Genomic DNA, 2,500 nt, shown 5'->3' with positions numbered 1-2,500 from the left:
CAGGATCCGAGCTCGGTCCCGTGCCTTGGCCTCCCACGGATCTTCCTTGCTGCGAGGCCGCGTCCGCCTTAGCGTGCTCCTCCGGGGGCGCGCGGGTGCGCGGATTCTCTTCGGCCGCCATTCAACGATCAACTCAGAACTGGCACGGACTGGGGGAATCCGACTGTCTAATTAAAACAAAGCATTGCGATGGCCCTAGCGGGTGTTGACGCAATGTGATTTCTGCCCAGTGCTCTGAATGTCAACGTGAAGAAATTCAAGCAAGCGCGGGTAAACGGCGGGAGTAACTATGACTCTCTTAAGGTGGCCAAGTGGCGGCGGTGTGGCTGCATCCGGACTTGGCTTTTCGAAGTGCGGTCTTGATGTAGTCGTGCTGCTGCTGCGAGGTGCCTTCCTTGGGTTATAGTTACAGGGAGAGTGATGCGCAATACATGGGCCTAGCCCTCTTAGCCTCTCCTCTCCTGCGGTCTTCTCCCCTTCTCGTGGGCCCGCTGACTTTAGCAGAGTGGAAGACCGCACCAGGGGCTTGGGGGGGTTACCAGCCCCCCCTCGCACTATCCCTTTTTTTAGTTGGGGGCAGTAACCAGAGAAAAAGTGGTGGCCCTTCCGCTGAAGGTGCCACCCCAACTCCCCCAGCACCTAGCCGGCCAACCGGCCGTGCCGAAAATCTTGTAACTTTTGCAGCTGTTTACGCCTGTAGTGAGTGCCACCGCAGCTTCACCACCAAAAACGGTCTCGGGGTCCATCGCCGCCGCCAACACCTTGCGGCCGCCAACGCGGAGATCGTCACGGAGAGGCATCGCGCGAGGTGGACGGAGGAAGAAGTCCTGTCGCTCGCCAAGGCAGAGGCCGAACTGTTCCTCGAGAGGGACGCCCGGTTCTTCTTTGTAAATCAAGAGCTCATCAGGATGTTCCCCGACCGAACGCTTGAGGCAATCAAGTGCCGACGGCGGCAAGCTGCCCACAAGCAGCTTGTTCGCCAATTCATGGAGGCGCTTGAGATCGGTCGGGGGGAAGAGCCGGCGTCCCGCCGGGGAGCGGCGAGCCCGCTGCCTGACGCGGGCGAGGCCGCTGCGCCGCCCGTCGACGCAGCCGAGGACTTCGCGGCCGACACCACCGGGCCGCCGCCGGAGGGGCCGACTGACGCCGCCATCTGGGAGCATCTGGCGGGGCTACCCGCTTCCGCCCAGCGTTTCTCTGCCCTGGATCGTGTCATAGGTCTGGGGCGGGGCACGCCGCCCGATGTCATCCTGGGCATGCTCCCGGATGCCCTTGCGTCGGTCGGGTCCAGAGGGGAGAGATCGATCACCAGGACACAGCGGCCGCGCCAACCATCGAAGCGGCCGCCTGCCGCGCCGCCGACGCAGAAGCGCAAGCGGCGCCGCTGGGAGTACGCGAGAACGCAGGATGCCTTCCGACGGTCGCGTGCGCGTTGCGTGCGCGGCCTCTTGGATGGCACCCTGCTCCAGCCGCCACCTGCCATCCCTGGTCTGCTGGACTTCTGGGCGGACCTCTTCACCAAGAAGCCCATCTCCACCGCGGGCTTCATTCGTGACCGCCTCCTCCCGCACTCAGAGCCTGTCGCTCTCGAGTCCATATGGGGGCCGGTCACACATGAGGAGGTCGCCGCCGCGTTGCCGCCCAGGGGATCAGCAGCCGGGCCGGACGGCCTTACCCCAGCGGAGTTGCGGCGCCTGCCGCACGAAGTCCTGGTGAAAGTGATGAATCTCTTCCTTCTGGCCCGCGCCCTTCCGGAACGCCTGCTTCGCGCGCGGACGTCCCTTCTCCCGAAAACGGCTGCACCAACATCCCCCGCTGACTTTCGCCCCATTACGGTCTGCTCGGTGTTGGCGCGGACCTTTCACAAGGTTCTCGCGTCACGCCTGATGCGCGCTTGTGCTGTGGACGAACGTCAGCGGGCATTCATCCCTCGGGATGGGATGTTGGAAAATACCTTCATCTTGGACACTGCTCTCACCGACGCAGTTCGCTCCTGCCGCTCTGTCTTTGTGGCATCGATCGACGTATCTAAGGCATTCGATTCGGTAGATCATGCTGCCCTTCGCCCCGTGCTGAAGGCGCATGGCCTGCCGGATTGCTTTGTCGAGTATGTCGAGCGGTGCTACGAGGGTAGCACGACAGTGATAGCGGACGGCGCCGGCGTGGGCGTGTCTGTGCAGCCAGCACGGGGCGTTCGCCAGGGCGATCCCCTCTCCCCCCTCCTGTTCAACTTTGCGGTGGACTACGTTTTAGGCCAACTGCCCTCCCACATCGGAGCTCGGATCCTCGGTCGCAGAGTCAACGCTGCGGCCTTTGCAGATGACGTCTTGCTGTTTGCAGCGACCCCGAGGGGCTTGCAGTCCCTCATCGACGCAGCTACCGCAGCCCTCGCCCACCTGGGGCTGCAGATCAACGCCCGGAAGTGTTTCACCCTCGCCTTAGTCGCGTCAGGACGCGAGAAGAAGGTGAAGGTGGACAGCAATGTCACCTTCACAGCAGG

At 63.3% G+C, this 2,500-nt stretch overlaps 1 pseudogene; it reads left to right on the top strand.

The window, feature by feature from the left end:
- Positions 1–2,500, top strand: part of LOC124583788 — a 7,960-nt pseudogene that overhangs the window by 2,581 nt on the left and 2,879 nt on the right.

Source organism: Schistocerca americana, unplaced genomic scaffold (genome assembly GCF_021461395.2).
Source record: "Schistocerca americana isolate TAMUIC-IGC-003095 unplaced genomic scaffold, iqSchAmer2.1 HiC_scaffold_47, whole genome shotgun sequence".
In the NCBI taxonomy this organism is placed as follows: domain Eukaryota; kingdom Metazoa; phylum Arthropoda; class Insecta; order Orthoptera; family Acrididae; genus Schistocerca; species Schistocerca americana.
Note: the sequence above shows the minus strand (reverse complement) of the source record. Positions and strands in the feature narration are given on the sequence as shown.